Source organism: Hippopotamus amphibius, chromosome 15, assembly GCF_030028045.1.
Source record: "Hippopotamus amphibius kiboko isolate mHipAmp2 chromosome 15, mHipAmp2.hap2, whole genome shotgun sequence".
NCBI lineage: Eukaryota > Metazoa > Chordata > Mammalia > Artiodactyla > Hippopotamidae > Hippopotamus > Hippopotamus amphibius.
The window spans coordinates 57256638-57276599 of record NC_080200.1 but is presented as its reverse complement, the minus strand read 5'-3'; the positions used below and the strand labels follow the sequence as shown (position 1 = coordinate 57276599).

Below are 19962 nucleotides of genomic sequence, written 5' to 3'. Positions count from 1 at the left end.
ACCACAGTCAAAGTCAGTGGAATAAACAACTCATTTGTAATTTTCATAAAGTTCCTCACCCTTGTACATTTACAGCCCTGTTTCTTTTTATCTTGTCTTTATCTTAGCTGCTGTGTAATTCTCCCCAAATTCATCCTCTAACCTTACTCCAGGGTAAGGAGTACTTTGCATTCTCCTTTAATAACTGTTCTATTTCATTTGCATAGATCTCCTTTCATTACTCTATTACCATGATAAGGGGGCCTCCAAGAGCCAAGGTAACTCAAAGTACTGTATGTTTTGTTCAATTTCAGCTGTATCTTTGCTCCATTTCAACAGTTTCAAGTGTGTTCTCTGGTCCCCCCACTTTTGTGGTGGAAAGAATGTAAAGTTTCTGTAGTTCTCTGCTCTGTGTACTTTTTGTCTGCTTTTCAGTATGGTTCTATGGTCTCCTAGAACCATATACTCTTTCCTAAACTCCTTAACTAAATTGCTTTAATTCCCACTAACCCTGATCCCATTTTTTTGATATAGTCAATTCCAATTAAATCAAAAATGCCACACTCCACAGTGAGGATTTTTTTCTGAAAGTTCCGCCCATATTTTTTCAGTTAATCCTCTGCTGTGTTAGAAGTATTATGTAACATCAGAAATTAGTTTGTTTTCGGGCTTGCCTGGTGGTGCAGTGGTTAAGAATCTGCCTTGAAATGCAAGGGACACGGGTTCAATCCCTGGTCCGGGAAGATCCCACTTGCCACAGAACAACTAAGCCCGTGCACCACAACTACTAAGCCTGTGCTCTAGAGCCCATGAGCCACAACTACTGAAGCCTATGTGCCCAGCGCCCATGCTCTGCAACAAGAGAAGCCACTGCAATGAAGAGTAGCCCCTGCTCGCCACCAACTAGAGAAAGCTTGCGTGCATCAACAAAGACCTAACACAGCCAAAAAATAAATAAGTAAATAAATTTATAAAGAAAAAAGAAACTGCTTTGTTTTCTTTTTTTAAAAAAAATATCAGCTTGAGTTAATAATATTTTTAATTTTTAGGACTCATGATTAAAAATTTCCTAACCCTGACTTTGGGTTTGAGATGATACTGACCCCTTTCTACTCCTGGATGATTCATTTTTAGGTTCAGTGACCTGTGGTAGCCACAGGCATAGCAGAGGCCAAGCTTCCAGAGTTATGTCTGCAGTGGAACGCTTAAGAGCTCAATGTTGAATTGGAACCAAAAAATTATTTACATGATTTGGTTCATTCAACACTGTGAAGATCCAGCTTTGATTCCTAGGGCCATCTTTAAGGCTTGGTCTATTCTACTAATGGTGATATGCGTGGAGAGAAATGTAGAACCATTTAAAAGCAATTTTTAGTGCTTTGGGTCAACAAGGCATCTTATTAACAAAAGTCTCTTTTGCCATAAGCATTTATAGGAGGTTTAAAACTATCCCTGTTGGTGGGAGTTACTAATGCTAATAATATTAGTTGCTATACAAATTATCTTGAATTTAGAAAAAAAACCTGAATTCATGCCATGATTAAATTCTGGGTTGTGTCGATGACAGGGACCTTTATTTTTCCTACCTTTTAGGGAAAGAGAAAACCATGGTATTTAGTCCCTATATCTTTATATATATTGCTTGGCCATATAAAAATACAGCAAAGAGGGATATTTCAAGGCATCTTAATGTCTCTAAATGGATTTCTTCCAGGAACATTAGCAAGTAATGCCTTTAAACTACTTGAAAGGGGTATTATTTTAAAGAGCTTTAACTCTTTGAAATATCCTTAGAGTTTATTTTATGTGGTTGAAACACTTTGGCCAGTCTTACATTTTTTTTTCCTCCTGTTTAAAATTAGATATATTAACAGTGTTTTCATTCAGTTTCTAAAAATGATTCTGTTTTCATAGAGAGATTTTATGCTGGAAATAACGTTCTAGGAGGTCTTTTAAAATCTGGAGCTATAAATTCAAAGCTGATTTTGTAATTTATTTTCCTAATTTTAATTCTTGCCAGTTGTCCACCTGTCCTTCTTTTCTTTCTGTTTTGGAAAAGGTATTTGATTGCTATTTTTAGCTTCCTGTGAATGTTCTACCAGATTGTCCAAATGACCCAAATACAATTTAAGAGAGATAATAGGATATTGAACAGAGTTTCCTGGGATGTTTTAAATTCATTGAAGTTAGAGAAAAATGCTAAATAATCTGACTGAAAGCAATAGTCATTCTCATTCATGGCTTATAATACTTTAGGAGTATAGTCCTCTTAATCATTTAGTTACAGGAATAATGTTTTGGAGTGAATTTTAGTGACTATACTGATGGCAAACATTGGTCATGAAACACAGAGACACATTTTTAGGCAGACGTTACTCTTCAGAATGAATTTTGTCCTTTGGAGTGGTCACACGGTAAGAATGTGCAGTGATTCCAGTATGTTAGCACTGCTCAAATAATTTGCGGTCTCCTTGGAATTGTCTTCAGAGTCTCTGAGCCACAGACAAAAATTCATCTTGTATTTTAGGTACATTCCATTTTTGACCCCAAATTGTATCCCCAAGCCTGATCAACCATTTTATTTCTACATCTTGGCTCCTCTTTTTTTCTTTTTTTTCAGTAGTGTTCAATAAACACATCTGTAAAGAATAGAGGTTAGTTGCCATTTATGTTTTAAATGTTTTAAACTCTGAAACATTTAAAAGGAGGAAGTCCCAAAACTGTGTGAATCAATGGCAGCTTACTGGAAAAAGCATGTAATTCCCTGAGCAAATTACCTTGCAAGTGAGAAAATGCATTTGCATATTGTCTTGTGCGTTGGGGAAATCGGTCTCATTGCATTGTAATGTTACAGAGGAGAAAACTAAGTATAGGCTTCAAAGAGTCCTGCAGGTTAGCCAAAAAGAGCTCTACTGTGTGCTAACTCTGTGATATCGGGTGTCTTTCTGAACTACCATTTCCTCAGCTTTGAAGTGGAGTTGTAAGAAAGCACCCCTGCAGTTTAGGGAGAGCACTGGTGGTAATACCAACCAGGGCTCTTGGCCTTCCCCAATTAAAAGAAATTGATAAGAGGCCAGTCAAGAAATTCAGGCAAGGCTTTATGGGGGCTCCTACGGTTGAAGGAGGGAGCAAACACAAGTAACAGGCTCCCTTGCTTGCCCCTTGGGGGGGCGGGGGGAGGGAGAGCTGGTTTCTTACATAGGGTGAGGGTAGGGGTGTGGCCAGGCACTGGGCTGGGGGGCTGGCTTAGCTGTTTTACCCACCCCTTTGGTGGTGTTGAGTGCAGGGCTGCATGCACAGTAACCTTGCTTTTTCTCCTGACACCCTGCTTTTGCTCCTGGCTCTTCAGAAGTGGCAGCTGGTGTTTTGTGGGTCTTTTGGTATCTGGTTGTCCAGAATTTGCCCCAACAGCGCGTGCACACAGTTATTTTTAGTCCCTTATAATTTCTTTGTATTTCATTGCTGGAAGAGACGTTTGTCCAGGTGCAAGCGTCCCAGGTCCCAGGTCCCAGCCTGTCTCAGTGGTACGCCATGTCAAGGCCTGGGGTCACTCCAGGATCAATAATGGTGCCATACATGAGGTTTGGGGTTATCAGAACGTCTGTATGTAACGTAGCTCATAGAATGCTTTATTCAGCTTCTTCTTGGTTTAGCTGTATTATTGGATATCAACTCTTACATTGTGGAAACAAATAGATATATGATGAAGTTTCTTGTAAAGTTTTTAAGAAGGACCAGATCCAACTATTGACTGCTTAAAAGTCTGTTGCAAGGAAATCAAGGTTATTAGAGAAAAACATTAAAATAACGATCTGTTTGAGGAAAGATCTTAGGGATAGTTTTCTTATATGTATAAAGTCCAACCAGACTGGGTCTGATGTTTCTGTTTGGAAAGGAAACTCACGCTATGAACTATCCCATCACTTGAGGGAGGAACTCCAGTCCACAAATTCACACGGTTTGGAATTTCAGTTTACCTTAACAGTTTTTTTGGTTTTACCTGAAAAAGATAGGGAGGAGGCGATTATTAGATCTCAGAGCTGTAACAGAACTCCCCCTCCTCTACTGTTGGGTTAGCATTTAGCCCAATCTCTCTTGACCACAAAAATACACTTGATAATTACCTTAGGTAATTCTGATGCTTTGCCATGTATGGGAGATTTTAGTGTTGCCCATATATTGTCAGAAAGAGTTAAGTTTTCTTAGCTAACGGGAAGGTTTTTATTTGCTCTGACAGTATCACAACATTTCTTCCAGATAGATCATTAGGATTCCAGGACTGACCTCTAGGAGGACCCCTTGAATTCACATTACTGCATCCATGTCAGTTTGCAGTCTTCGCTACGTGAATGAAGCTGATGTCAACAGACTTTCCCCCAAGACCACCTTGAACTTAACAGACTAGGTCAGATGGATTATCTGCATTTATTTTGGAACACAGTAAATCAGCAGTCAGATGACTAAAGCATCAGTTGCAGTGTCGGGAATGGGAGGTTAACTCCCTGAAAAAAATAACTGAGTCAAAATATACTTTATATTCAAATTGTTAAGTTTTATATTACATACTAATTGAAGGTATTTTTGCCGTAGTTGAAGTTTAAGAACCAGAATTTTTTCTGACATATATTTGTATCCACTGATTGTTAAAATATGTAATATATGCCAGGCTTTCCGTTGAATTTAGGCATTATCTGAAATAAATAAAGGGAGGTATATAACTCATTATCTGGGAAGCTTTAACAAAGAAAACAATCTCATATCTCAGTTTTCTGGTTATTTTGCATCACGGTGCTGGCCTGGAAAGGCCTGAGAAGTCTATGTAATTGCTTCCATTCACCATTTCAATTCGCTCATGTAAGTGCTCTAAAAAAACCTTACTTACTTACTGAGCCAAAATGTAAGGTCTTGTTTTGTATAGATTATCTATTTTGGAGGAAATCGCCCTGTTGTTTAGACCTGTGGTACACTCTGCTCCTGCTTCGCCTAGTGGGCTTACATTTCCACTGCTGCTCATCGATTTGCTGGATTAAATACCTACCAACATGCAGTTCATAAAATTCCCGTTCTGTAGGTTCTGAGCAGTCTGTCATCTTCCTAAGGACGCTGTTGGAAGGATTCTACATGCTTTTTTATTGCTTTGAATGACCATTCGTTTTATCATGTGAATGTTCCCTCCCTGTCTTGGGTTAAAATTTTTGGCATGAAACAGAAATGCACAGTTGATTTATTCCTTTATTATTTTTCATGCCTTTCAGGTGCTAGGACTTGGCCACTCGAATGGGGTCTAGAATGGTAGCAGCATCACATGACTAAGAACACAAGGGAACAGTAACTGAGACACAGGGTCGTTGTAAAACTTGTCACTGCTCCCAGCTGGCTGTGTGTATTCTCCATAAGTCATAGATGCTACATGACTGACCATCTATATGTGCTATTGCTCTGGCTTCCTAGCTCTGCCCTTCCCATCTGGAATTAAATGACTCCACATAGGCCTCATTCTTAAGGCTTAATGCAGCTAGTGTTCTTCAATGCACGTTCGAGCCAGTGATTCTTCTTAAAACCCTTCACTGACTTATCATGCGTAACAACTTTTCCCAAACTGTGTCCTATGTAGCCATTATTTAGCATGTAAATATTACTCGAAAATTGTTCTTTATCTCAGTACTGGCAAAATCAACGCTGAGAATGGTTCTTTCAGCTGGATGTATGAAACTATAAATATAATAGTAGGAGTTGTGATTGCTCTGGTGGGTGTGAGAGTAATTTTTCTTTTTTTACATAGAATACCTTCTCAGACTCCATGACACACACTTTGGGAAACAATGAGCTCGAAGATAAAGCTGTAATTCCCTGCATGTCACACAAGGCTACTGCCTGGCTTATGAAATTCACCTTCTACCCTTCTCATCCTTTGCACAAGACATGTTAGCCATACTAGCCTACTTAACCTTTCCCAAGACACTGTCCTGCTGACTGACCACGAGATTTTCCCATCTTCCTAGAATATCCATCCCTGCCTCCGAGAAGTCTTCTCTGACAACCCCAAACAGCGCCCAGCAGTCTATTTTCCGTCCTGCTTTGATGCATGGAGTATTCACTCACTGAACATAAAGGCCACTGTGAGTCCTGTTCTCAGGTTCTTTTTCCATGGCTTGGTCATTCTTTACTTCCTTGGTTCTCTTCCCTGTCACGATCCTAACTCTTTGTCATATTTTCATCCCTCGTGCCTACCGGAGTGGCCTGCACAGAACGGGACATCAGGGTGCAGTGGCTGTGTTTACCGCCCTTGAATGTCTGTGTGTTATGCTGTGATCGTTGAGGTTATGCTTTTAACTGTGTTAATATTTTTACCCGATATTGTGTAGAGGGAGAGCAGTAGGTCAGGAGATCTAAGATCGCTCATTTCTCTAATAAATCTTTTTTTATAATTAATTTTTATTGCTTTACAATGTTGTGTTAGCCTCCACTGCCCAGCAGAATGAATCAGCCAGGCACATAGAGATATCCCCTCCCTTTTGGACTTCCCACCCATTTAGGTCACCCCAGTGCATGAGGTAGAGTTCCCTGTGCTATACAGCAGGTTCCCATCAGTTGTCTATTTTATACATAGTATCAATAGTGTACATGTGTCAATCCCAGTCTCCCAGTTCCTCCTTCCCCACCCCCTTCCCCCTTGGTATCCGTATCTAATTAATCTTGAACATGGACTCTAACTTCATTGAGCTTCAAGGTTGCTTATCCCTACAATAAGACTGAAATAATCTCGGGGATCCTTTCCAGCTCTAAATTTCTGCAAGACTAAATCATCTTTCCAGATGTTCTTTAAGTGTAGAGTTGGTTTTCAGTTGAACTAGGGGAAGACTGTGAGACATTTTTCTTCTTCACTTTTCTCCTCTCACATCTGATTGGACTAAAATCCTTCCTTGACCCCACTTTTTTGATCCTTAAAATGCAGCAATGATCTTGATGCAAAGATTTTCACTAGACTTCATCATTTGAGAAGCAGAGAATATGGTTATGTGTTTAGAATACAACGGCAAAGGTTTTCGGTTTTTTGTATTTTTGTAAACTCTTACTCAAGCTTTTCGAAACAATAATTTTTTCTGGTGTTTAGTGTCTATCCAGACAGTTTGACTGAAAATATGTCTTATGAAGATGAAAACACATCTACTCAGTGAAATGTTTCATCTTCTGCGATTTGCCCTGAAAGAGCTCATCTGTGTGTTGAGGAGGTTCCTTGCTTAAGGCTCCAGTTATGGAGGTAGAACCATAGGTCACCATGCTGTAGGGCACTGCGCTTCATGAGGGGTTGGCCAAGGAAAACACTTGTTTAAGTATTTGAAACAGAAGATGAAACGAATGCTTTGCAGCTAGGAGAAAGCTCATGAATTGGCCTCTGAGCCAGTGTTCCACATGATAAATCCTGAGTGCAGTGAAAGCAGCTTGTCCTTAAGTGCGCTACCTGGGAAATCTCGGGTCTAGCACCCCACACCTGCCATTTTAGATTCTCTTATTGCAAAGCCACAAATTAAATATGATCTTTCACTTTAAAAGCAGCACTTTTTAATGCCCACGTTAAGTTCTTGTGGTGAAAATGAAAATATAAAATACCTCTTTCATGTTGGGTAAAACATCCTCATTTCCCCGTCATCAGCAACAGCAATAAGTCAGATCGATAGCTCATCAGTACCATGTGATTGTTTTCAAGGTAGATTAATGATTATGAATTATAATTCCTGTCCTCAAGAAATTTCTAGAAAGGAGAGATATTGAATGTGTTAGATATTTTTAAAGGTGTGAGCTTTAATTCTTGTCTGTTTCTCAATGCATTCTTTTTTAAGTTTGGGGAGACTTCTTTTTTATTGTGGTAAGAACACAATATGAGATCTACCCTCTTTAAAAAATTTTAAGTGTACTAGACAGTACTGTTAACGATAGGCACTGTGCTGTACAGCAGATCTTTAGAACTTAACCATCTTACATAACTGAAACTTTATACCCTTTGAATAGCAAGTCCCCATTTCCCCCTCCCTCACCTCTTGGTAACTGCCATTCTATTCTTTGCTTCTATGCGTTCAACTCTTACCCCATTTAAGTGTAATCATACAGTATTTATCTTTTTGTGGCTGGCTTATTTTACTTAGCAGATTTTTCTAAGTTTCATTCATGTTAACACATTTGGCAGAATTCCCTATTTTTTTAAGGCTAAATAATATTCCAGTGTATATATAGTGTGTGTGTGTATATATATATATATATATATATATATATATGGTACATTTTCTTTATCTAGGAAATGCAGATTGAAACCATGATGAGATATCACGTCACACCTTTTAAAAAAGAAAAGTGTTGGTGAGGATGTGGAAAAATTAGAACCCTTGTCCACTGTTGGTGAGAATGTAAAATGTTGCAGCCACTACAGAAAACAGTATGGAAGTTGCTCAAAAATTTAAAAATAGAATTACTATATGAAATACTAGGAATCTCTGAATGTTTATCCAAAAGAATTGAAATCAGGATCTTGAAGAGATATTTACATTCCCATGTTCATTGTAACATTATTCACAACAGCCAAGATATGGAAACAACCTAGTTTAGGGAGAACTTTATTAAAAGTCATCGATCAAAGTCAGAAACAAAGTTTTTTAGTATAACAGCATGTTTCAGCATGTTTGTCTCAGGCTACCATGTGGATTTAGTTTCTGAACTACCACTCTGACCAAACATTTTTTTAATGGGGGGGGGGGGGGGGAGAAAAGGCAGTAACAAATCCTGAATGTTTACTCCTGTTTCAGTCTCTTGTCCTAACCCCACTTTCTCTTTAGCTTCATGTCCTAAGAAAGTACACCATTCACTTGGAACATTAAGTGTGCCAACCTCTCTGCAATGCTTTGGTCAAAAAAAGAATGCTGTGACTCTGTTTCTCATCCATCTTCCACCTCCTGCATGGGAGATGGAGCTGTCCTCCTGCCTCCACTGACAGCCTCGCCAAGTTGGCAAAGGGAGACTGAAGGGATATACATCACGTTACAGCCTTCCCGCTGCCAAGTTCTAGTCAGTTTCAGCAACATATGTGAAAAGCTCCAAAGCAAATACAGGGAGAGGAAATAAAAATTAAATTAATTCTCTCCAAGGATAAATAAAGCATGCATGCATTGCTCTTGAGTTTACAGGATGGAAATCAGAAAGACTTTGCTTGGTTTTTAATGATACTGGTATTCAGATTCCTGATTCTTCAACCCAGAAAAAAGGAGAAATATATATAGACCAACAAAAATCTAGGTTCTCTACTAATGTCTATAGATGTAAGAAAATATGCCTTAATAGTTGATATTTATAGACATCTTCAAGATGATGTATGTGAGTTAGTCATCCTGTGAAACTAGCCTCTGGTTTTGAGAGAAGAATCAAAATCTTTCTTTGAGGATATTAATGTCAAAGAACAAAGAGGGCATTTGGATATCACATAATTTCAGGCAGATACGAATGGCTTTGAACTTCTAACCCCTCATTTTTTTTTTCAACCTGAGATTTTAAAAAAAAGTGTTTTTCTACCTGAACTATTTTTCTATTTTTTATTAAAGTATAGTTGATTTGTAATATTATATTATTACAATTATATTATATTAGCTTCATTATATATAATATACATCATATATGTTATATATAATATAATAATGTAATGTTACATTAGCTTCACTATGTGTACAACATAGTGGTTCAATATTTTTACAGATTATACTCCATTTAAAGTTATTCTAAGTCTTCATTTTTATGAACTGAGAAAACTGGTGTGGGGCAGGGCCCTCTACTTTTCTTTTCTATGGATTCTTTATTACCATACAGCTGACCACCTGAAATATTTCTGACCAATTCTGGACTCTTAGTTTTATGACCAACATCTGACAGGCAGCTGCAGAAAAAAAAAATGTAGCTACGTACTAACCTGTTTATGGAAGTTGAGTTATTTTGGACCAGTTTAATTGAAAATCTTGGTTGTTTTTTCACTGATCCTCACTGAAAGGCAAGATTAAAGAAAAACTTCATTTGGTTTTTACTAAACTCTGCTAAAATACCCTCTGTGTTAAAACCAAGGTCACCAGTGACTGGACAACTATGGACTGTACTTTAGCCAGCTCAAGGCAATGCTTCTTACTGTCTCTATTTTAGAAGTGATTACAGTTTTAATTATGGTTTTCCACTTTGTTTTTTAGTAAGTTACACATTATTCTGGTGACTTTGCTAGGAGACTGTCTATATATTAATTAAGATTGGAAAATACAGGAATTCCCTGGTGGTCCAGTGGGTAAGACTCGGTGCTTTCATTGCGGTGACCTGGGTTCAATCCCTGGTTGGGGAAACTAAGATCCCACAAGCTGTGAGGCGCAGCTGAAAAAAAAAAAGATTGGAAAATACAAGCACCCAGAAGATACTGCACTGATTTCATTTTTGTTTTTTCAGAATTTTGTGCCTTTCACACTCAAATACAAAAGCTAAAACATATTTCTTGAATATCGTTGCAGAAAATTATATTTTTCTTTAAAAATAACAATATATACTGAGTGCCAATATCTTTTGGACACCTGAGCATTGAATGAAATTTTTAGTTGGTAGCACCTTACTGGCTCCTGTTTTTCATGAAGTCTTGAGAACTGTGTACTATTCCATAGAAGGAGAGTTCATCAACCAAATCTAACAGCTCAATCATGAGAAAAAAAAATGAGATGGTGATAAAACTGAAAATGAAATAAAAGATATTTGCACCATTTATGGAATTGAGAGACAAGGGAAGAAGTTTTTTTTTTTTTTTGTGCAATAAAGATATGGTTAAAACTCATTAATTGCTTGGAGAAGCAGAAGGGTAGATAATCCTATATATATATATATATATATGCACCTGTTTTACATATATATATATATCCTATATATATATGTAAAACAGGTGCTAGAAACAAGTTTTAATTGAACATTTGTTTGTCTACAGAACAAGGGTCCACATTCACAATTACATGCACTTTTGTCTAGTGCTTTGGATATTCATTTCTGCAAACTACGGAGGCAACTGAGGACCAGGCTACTGCTACATGATGAATTTATGTGTGTTTTATTTTTTAAATTTATTTATTTATTATTTTTTTTGAGGTACACCAAGTTCAATCATCTGTATTTATACACATATCCCCGTATTCCCTCCCTCCCTTGACTCCCCCCCACCCTCCCCGTCCCAGTCCTCTAAGGCATCATCCATCCTCGAGTTGAACTCGCTTTGTTATACAGCAACTTCCCACTGGCTATTTATTTTACAGTTGGTAGTATATATATGTCTGTGCTACTCTCTCACTTCGTCTCAGCTTCCCCTTCACCCCCCGCCCCCCCTAAACCTCGAGTTCTCCAGTCCATTCTCTGCATCTGCGTCCTTGTTCTTGTCTTGTTACTGAGTTCATCAGTATGTGTGTTTTAAAAAGGTAACTCTTGGGACTTCCCTGGAGGTCCAGTGGTTAAGATTTGCCTTCCAACTCAGGGGGTGTGATTTCCATTCCCAGTCTCAGGGAGTTAAGATCCCACATGCCTCACAGCCAAAAATAAAAACATAAAACAGAAACAATATTGTAACAAATTCAATAAAGAACTTTAAAATGGTCCACACCAAAAAGGTAACTCTTCCTGAGACATTTTTTATTTCTAATTGTCAGAAAATTATTCTAAATATTAAGCTCATCAGAAGGAAGATGTGTCACTGCCATTTGGGGGGAAATTTGTTTTTAATAAACACTCATCTCTGGAGGTGATGAAGTTTTAAAAATCAGATGGCTTAGATGTGAATCATAACTCCTTAGATTTGGTGACCTTGTGCAATACACAACCTGAACAACTGTACCAGTTAGCTATTCCAGGGAATAAATACTAAAGGAGTCAGAAATCTACTGGTTTCATCTTCCAAACCTATAGTAAAATAGAGAGGAAAGAACCAGGGTTAAATAGATTATATAGTCTTTTATTGGCTGTGTCTGGATTTTAGTAGACTTCCAATTAACATACCCAAAGTACAGGAAAACAGCTGTAAAGATGAGATATCAGCCAGAAATAACTGGGCAGGTAATTCATGCTGAGTAAATGTTTGCTCAAGCCCATTACCATCATAAGTGTGAACAAGCTTTCATCTATGTCAGTGACATTGATCCAAGCGTGTAGATTTCTGAAAACATATTAGGATGCTCTGTCAGTGCATCATTTTTCTGAATTTTTAAAATTGCTTATTAGGGGGATATATGTATAAGATGCAGCTGATTCACTTTGTTGTACAGCAGAAACTGGCACAACAGTGTAAAGCAATTATGCTCCAATAAAGATCTGGGGAAAAAAAATGGCTTATTAGGTACTTTGATATTGTGCTGAATGCTTTCTATATATTATCTTAGTGAATGGCTGTAATAATTCAATGAGAATTGTTTTTATTGTTTTTAGTTATTCCCATCATCTAAGCTTAAAGACATACCCTATGTGGAACCCAAAGTCCATGCCATTCCTGACAATGTAAATGAAAAAAAAATTGATTAATAGCTTTTTTATATGCCAGCAAGAATCAGGTGGGAAAATGTAATTGTTAAAAGATACAAACAAATGGTTATGCATAGGATTTAAGAATAGATCTGTCAAGAGATCAGTGTGAAGAATATTACTAACCTGCTGGGAACATAAATTGGTACAACTTTTCTGGAGGATAATTTTACAATTTGTGTCAAAAGCTTTTATAAAAAGCATACTCTCAAAATAATCAACTTCAGTGTGAGGAATTCATCCAAAAGATGTAATTAGAGGTAGCAAAGGATTCTCTATAGATTGATCCACTTTAGCATTAGTTCTGCTAATAGCTGAAATAATATATTCATCAAAAGGAGATTTTGTAAAGTGTATTCATATGCAGCTTTAAAAATGATGTTGTAGAAGAAACATTCTTTTGAAAATGTATGATTACAAATTTATAAAATTAGACATGTATTTGTACACCCACATATATACACAGAGAAAAGACTAAAGTGGTTTATACAAACCTGTGAATAGTAGTTACCAGTGGGTGGTGCAATAATGGATGATGTTTATTTTTTATGCTTTTGTGGATTATTTTTTTTCCTATAATAAATATATTGCTTTTATAATCAGAAAAAGATGGTTCAAAAATATGGATTTAATATAGTCATTTACCCTGTGATTACATTTGAACCAAATATAAAGATGGGTTAGTGTTGGTTTTGTTTTTGTGTTTATCTCAGTTTTACATTTTCTTTTTACCTTGGTTAGGAAGTACAGGGATAACTAGAATTAGAACAGAAGGAAAAAGAATTTTCCGTTTTTGAAGGTAGAACTTAACTGGTGCTGCCTAGGCAAGATGATTTCTCTCGTGGAATAAAAAATCTGCTTTGTTTCATTTACACTAGGTTTATGTAAACACAGCATGTCAATCATCCAGATGATTCAGGCCTGCATTAGTCAGAATATGCTAACTATTGTGACACACAATACCTAAAATATTAGCAATTTAATATACTAAACGTTTATTGCTTGATTACATCATAGACAATGGTCAGAGCCAGGGTAAGGGGAGGGAAACTGTGTTCCAGTGTCATTTAGACATTTGGGAACCCAGGCCTTGTCCATCATGGTCAACAAGTAGCCTCCATGGATGGACCTGGAGACTGTCGTACAGAGTGAAGTGAGTCAGAAAGAGAAAAACAAATATCGTATATTAACATATATATGCAGAATATAGAAAAATGATACAAATCAACCAGTTTGCAAGGCAGAAATAGACACACAGATATAGAGAACAAACATATGGACACCAACTGGGGAAAGTAAGGGGGTTGGGGGGGAATGAATTGGGAGATTGGGATTGCCATATATACATTACTAATAAGTAAAAAATATCAAATTGTACACTTTAAATATATGCAGTTTATTGTATATCAAAACAAAAAAAATAAAATTGCATGCAAAAACAAAAAAACAAACAAACAAAAAAAAACCAAGTAGCCTGCAAAGTTGCCATAAAATGAGAAGAGAAAATCTGAGGCTTCTGAACGGGAGTTTATGGCCAGGCATGAGGTGGCCTCAGTCACCTCCATTCACATTCCATTGGCCAGAACTCCATCATATGACCTTAGTCAAATTTAACTACAAAGGAGGCTGGGAAATGTAGTCTTGTGCACAGTGAGGCCACATGATACCGAAACATCAGAGTTTGGAGCACAGAAATGTTTCCTGCAGGGCTGTGCAAGGAGGCGGGATGGTTTGTGGCCCCAAATCCTGAACTCCTCGAAGGGTTTCAATAAAGAACTTTGAAAGGCAGGGTGAGGAGGAGCGTGATTAGTTGTGGCAAACATCTTGGTGTTGGAATCCTTTGTTCTTGTAGCTGTCCACGTAGGCCAGGTCATGATGTTCCTGTAAACCTTTAATAAAACAAATGTTATTCTCATGTTCCTGTAAACCTTTAATAAAACAAATGTTATTCTCTGTTCTGCAGCTTTTTATCTCTACATATAGAGATAAAAATGGACTCAAAGGTCAGAGTCTTGAGAATGAGCTCTCCTGTATATTTCAGGCTATAGGCAGCATTCTTTTACAGAAGGTACAGAGCCAGCATTATTAGGCACAGGGAACAGAGCACAAAGGTTGAAGTAAAAAGGAACAGATCTAATATGGAGTCAGATTTGTTCTTCCCTATTACAGTCTTACTGTGTTTCTAGGAGGAAAACACAACAGGGTGGAGGAATATATAACAAGTCACTACCTCATCCAATATATATCATCTTAATATATCATCTTACCCAGGTAAAAAGTTATTTTTTTATCTTTAATTGTAGAGAATGGTATTTCAATACCCTATTTTACTTTGGCATGTAAGTAAAATATTGCTTTTAAATTTTATTCTAAGTAACTTGCCTAAAACAATTTTTTAACAGTACATTGCTCTAAAACTTTTATATCCAGCTGAGAAAAAAACAAAGTATATATCAGGGAGTCACTGATGCCCAAAACATAATAACATATTTCCTCGACAGAACTCCCAAATGGCTCTTGGTTAAGAAGAAATGTTTGTGCAGGATACAACTTAATGGATGGATACAGTCTGTTACCCCCTGGCTTTCAAAGTGTTTATGTCTGATTGGAAACTCTTCAGCTTTTATCAGACACTGGAAAAACACTTTACTGTCTGAGATTTTTCTGTTTGTTGAAGATGGCAGTGAAAGGAATTTTGAACATACGGAATTACCTGCTTCCATTTTTTTGGATCTAGAGCTTTAGGCAATGTCTGGTCATAATAAACAAAATGTAGCTTTAATTATCCTTTTAGTAATGTTTACAGCAACCAAGGGCAGGTGGTAAATAGAATAAGAGAGGGAAATAAAAGGTGAGGGTATTAGTGCTGATGTTGCTTTTTCTTTTGAAACATAGGAAGTTTCCATTTCAAATGTAGAATTAAACCACTCCTTCAGAAGCATCAAGGTGTAGTCTTTGGAGACCAAAAATTTGTCTTTTGATTTTCTTCAGGCTCTCAACTCACAAAGAATGGTTTATTGTTGTTTTTAATTAATCAGCCATAAACGTGTATACTGTTGTTACCATACCAAGGCACTTTTGGGTCATATAGCTTTATATCAGGCATTGTGTGTGAAAGTGAGGCTGGGCAGCACCAAAGCTGAACAACTTCTGGGAACCATGTAACCCTTCTAGACCATGGCCTCTGTTACCCCGAGGCTGGCCTCTGCAAGCATTTCCACCTACGGCTTCCTGATATACTGTGTCTGCCCGCCAGGTCCCACGAGTGAGTCTCTTCTTGAAGGAGGTATAAACTATGTATTCTGGGACACCACAAAGAAGGTGAAAATTTTAATGTGTTTGAGAAGGAAATAAATTTGTTTCACAGCAGAGGTCCTCCTGGAGGCATGGCTGTAAAAGGGCAGCTGTAATGACCTGTAGTGTTCTCCTCATAAAAGCATAGGCGGTGAGAGGTACGGCTTTTAAAAGAGTTAAGTAGTTTTAGACCTGGAAAAATGATCCTTCTCTTCAGTAATCCAAGTTAGAGCCAAAATTGTTCCGCACATCATTTTACCAAAATTCTTACCCTTAGTGACTTTATTTTGTAATTTAAAGATAGGAAGTTGAAGTCCATCACTTCTTTCACCTTCCTCCTCCATGTTTGGATCCCTTAACTTCCTTAAACTGCAGTTTCCTTGTATGGAAAATGAAGACCCCCACAGTGCCTCCAAGGGCCGTGGACAGAGTAAAATTTAAGAACACAAAGCATTTTTAAATGTCAAAGTGATGAAATACTTTAGCAATTTTCCCACATTGATTGAGATAATTTAGACAATTTTCAGTACAGTTTAATTTTTTTAAAATTGAGATGTAATTGACATATAACATTATATTAGTTTCAGGTGTATAATATAATGGTCAAGATATGTAGATGATATAGTTTACATTTCCATCATATCATGCTACCATTAGTTCATGCTATCCACCCCTCACCCATCCCTCTTTTCATCCATCCATTCATTTCCCAAATAGTTATTGCTGATGTGGTCCTCATAAATCATTGTACTAACTTGTGGGGGGTACATGAGTGGAAAAGCCTAAGTGCCGGCTACCAGGAAGTTTATGGTCTGGTCTGGTAAGGCAGGCAGGCAAATGATACTTTAGTATGATGCATACTGTAAGAAAGATATATGCAAAGTAGTATAGCAAAGAGGTATTTGGTTTACATCCCACCTTAACCCAGCACTTTACCTGATGACAGTGTTGATGCAGACAGAAGTGTATCTTCAACAACAACAGCAAAGCCTTCCTCTTGAGTATGAACAAATAATAAAACTCGTGAATGCAGTTGGGGAAATGATTTTTCAAATTCTTGATTGTGTTCATAGTGTGAATATAAGCTGGGATGCAGTCTTTGAACGTGACATGAAGCATCTAAAAGGTACACATGTATTTGTCTGTGCTTTCTGAATTTGCATACTAGGAGGATAAGAAAGAATTTGGAAGCAAGTGGAGTTACTGCAGCTGAATGGAGGGGGGTGGTGTCTCAAGACTATGAGACGGAGAAAGAAATCATAGACAGCATCTCAAAGCACACATCGGAAAATAACTGCCTGAAAGGCTGGGTTGACTATTTCAAGTGAAAGGAATGGTATCCAATACAGTTCAGTTATCAGAAGGAAATGTGAGTGGGGGATAGTAGAATATTCCATCTATTTCTTTGGTGCTGGCAAAACAGACTGGATGTTTTGGAAGGCTACAAAGCAAAGTGCAGGCTTTTAATACAGTCATACCTGAGTTCAAATCCCAACTCTGCTACTTACCATATGTATGACCTTGGCCACTTCTCTTCACTGTTGTGTACCTCAGCATTCTCATCTATAAAATGGGGTGAAATTCCTTACTCGCAGTGTTGTTACCAGAATTCAGTGAAAGAATACATAGGGAGAGAACTTAGCACTATGCCTGGCACATAGGAAGTATTCAGTAAATGTAGTTATTACTATGATGTATTCTGCTTTAGACCTTGCTAGGTCTTATCATGACCTAATCTCAAATATGCAGTCACCAGCCAGGTATTTGAGGTATGCAGCTGAAAGCAGAACAGATGTGCAAATATACAAAAATCATACCTGGGAAAAAAGTTTTTAACAGTGGCCCTATTGGTCTCTTTGTCAGAGAACAATGACCAGTGTTGTGGCTTTTCAGGAATGCCCTTATGAGGAGGTTGTGAACCCTGTACACAAAAACTGGTATTGGACCAGTTTCAAATGCATCCAGTTTAGCGATCTGGCTATTCGCCAGGCCACCTGTTCACGCCAAGTAGATTAGAATGGGAGCAGTTGTTACTGACTAGGGTTTTTGGCCTTCCTCAGTCCATAGAAATTGATAAGAGGCCACAAGAGATTCAGGCAAGGCTTTTTTGGAGCCCCTGCTGCAGCAAAGGGGAGCGAAAACAAGTAACAGGTTCCCTTGCTCACTCCCCAAGGAGGGTTGAGTGGTTCCTTATATGGGGTGAGGGTAGGGGTGTGCCCACGTGTCAGGCTGGAGGAGTGGCTCAGGGGGTGTGCCTACCCCTTTGGTGGTGGTGTGTGCTGGGGGCAAGTGCAGTACCCTGCTTTTGCTCCCGACACCCTGTTTTTGCTCATGGTTCTTCAGAAGTGGCAGTTGGGCTTTTTTGGTCTTTTGATATCTTGTCCAGAATTTGCCCCAACTGCCCATGCACGCAGTTATTTTTTTGTCCCTTATAGTTTCTTTGTATTCTCTTGCTGGAGGAGACATTTGTCCAGGTGTGAGCATTGCAGCAAAGGGTCCCAGGTCCCAGCCTGTCTCAACTGCACACTTGCTGTCCTGCCCTTGATGTGCAAGTGAGATCAATTCTTCATTGAGGTCCTTTAAGAGCATAAAGAACTAAGCTGATCTTTTTGTTATGTTGTCCATTACAGTCAGGTTTAGAAAGCCCCACACTGGATGGAGCCAGTGCGTTTACGTAATTAACTGTGTTAGATAAATCTGACAGTGTTTAAATTGTCTTCTAGCAGCACAGTATATAGGCTCAATATCAAACCAAATAACCCCTTTGTGGTCCCTCTATCTAAACCCCCTCAACTTGTTTGGGAGCCATATTATCTGAGTAGGAACCTTGTTCCTACTCAACTTGCATTTTTTTTCCCCTCTGGCAACTACTCCCAGTGTAGCAATGAAGAAAGTATATTGATCCCTAGGGATATTATTTTAATTGCTACATTTTAACCAAGACTTAAACACACAGAATTAGGAAAACCTCAATTTATATAATTTTCAGTATAATTTAGAAGGCAAAATGGACTTTTTGGACCTATATCTTTAGTTACTGGAGTTTTAATAGCTTGGAAGTGCAGTGATGCTTGAAAATGTAAATTTTTGGAAAGAAAAAGGTTCAGAAATTGTGACCCACTTAACTTTTAGTGGATTGGACTACTGAGCCAAGAGGCACCGTGACCACCCACTGGGGCTTCAGACATGGTGTTATGACTGTCAAACTCCAAGCCTCGGCTAGTTATAATTAAGTGAAGATAATCTCTATCTGGGCCAGAGAAATTCTAGAACCAGTCCTGTGGGTTTAGCATCTATATAGTGTTCCCAGGGAGCCCGTCCTCATATCTGAACTCAAGGCCTGGCAGGTTCTCTATCTTCCATGTTTGTTGAATGAATTAGAACACCACGCAGTCTGCTTCCATAATAGAATTCTCTCTTGCCCCCCTTAAAAGCATAATAAGTGAACTCATTAGAGAGAGTCACAATCCAAGGCCACCCTGGATTAGAATAGGTGGCTATAATAACAACTAAGCCCCTTTACAGGAAATCCTATATTTGGAAAATCATTAGAAATAAATCCACATGCCTGATTAGAATTCAAAAGCCCTAAATAGAACTACTGCCTTTTCCTCTTCAGACTTCTGAGCTTAACTCTTACTATCCTGGTATCAGCCTTAGTGAATCCAAACTGTGGCAGCAGAAAATGACATTCAGAGACCAGAAGCCCCAGATGTGAGCAGCCAGTGCTCATTTCCCACTTAAAGCTGCCCCCCCCCAATTCTCAGTCCCCCATGCTCCATCAGAGAGGCCTGCGTGGGCTTGTTTCTACTAGTTAGTACCAAGTCTAAATGCATTTAATGCAGTGTGGGAAGAGAAATGGATAATCATCTCATAGAACTGTAGGACTTTCCATTTTTGTTGTAACAATGATACCGTTGGTCTGGTGTGATGGTTCTTAGCTGGTGTGGCACTGCTCTGAAAGCAGTGTTTGGGTCAAGCTTGTGAACATGTACTTGGTTATCATAAGGACTGAAGGAGAGCTACTGAAATTTAGGGGAAGAAGGACAGGGATGCTAGCAGCCTGCAATGCGTAGAAGAGTCTTGCACAACAAAGACATTGAAGAAGGTTAAAAGGTTATTGGACAT

The 19962-nt window shown here is 38.2% G+C and overlaps 1 protein-coding gene across 4 annotated transcripts in view; it reads left to right on the top strand.

Annotated features, from left to right (window-relative positions):
• FBXL7 (F-box and leucine rich repeat protein 7) overlaps positions 1-19962 on the top strand; it is a 392528-nt gene that overhangs the window by 155621 nt on the left and 216945 nt on the right. The gene's annotated exons all lie outside the window — the stretch shown is intronic.